The sequence below is a fragment of the Vulpes vulpes genome, chromosome 2, assembly GCF_048418805.1.
Source record: "Vulpes vulpes isolate BD-2025 chromosome 2, VulVul3, whole genome shotgun sequence".
NCBI classification, from domain to species: domain Eukaryota; kingdom Metazoa; phylum Chordata; class Mammalia; order Carnivora; family Canidae; genus Vulpes; species Vulpes vulpes.
Window position 1 is genome coordinate 131,649,108 of NC_132781.1, and position 743 is coordinate 131,649,850.

Below are 743 nucleotides of genomic sequence, written 5' to 3' on the forward strand. Positions count from 1 at the left end.
CCCTCCCCATGTCTATCATGAATAAATAAAGTCTTTTAAAAAAAAAAAAGCACACTGATTTTATTAAATTATGTACCCAAAATCTATTGTGGGCTCAAAAAAAAAAAAAAAAAAAAAAAGAATCAAGGCTTCCTAGCTTTAATTGTAAGGGATGTGTTTGAAAAAAAATTCTATTTACATGCATATTGGGCACAACTGAAGAAAACCTAGTGATCTGTAAATACGCTTTCAGAGAGCATTCCAGAGAATGAAGCAAATTCTAGATCTTCCTTGTAACTTTGCATTATAATAACGAGACTTCTGTGGGTTTTTTAGTTTGTTTTGTTTTGAAGATTTTTTTAATTTAAAAATAATCTCTCCACTCAGCATGGGGCTTGAATTCACAACCCCAACAGTTATCTGCTCTACCCCCTGAGCCAGCCAGGTGCCCCAAGACTTCTGTTTTATTGGTGGAAAGAGTCACCACCTGGTCAGGGTCATGTTATGGTATCAAGTCAGTCCTTTAGCCTATAATCATCATAAATTTTTTTAAATAGATTAATCATATGTTACAAACAGTCTGACTGCGGCATGAATGATGAAGTCTTCCCCAGATAGGCTTTAAGGCAGTGAACTGAAAGAGAGGAATCTAAAGAGACCCAGGTGTCCATCAGGGCATGGGGCAAAATTAAGAGCAGATTGGAAAGGGGAATGGCTCGCGAGGGAAAAGCAGACCTTAGAAAAGTAGAGACCAGCTGAAGGGA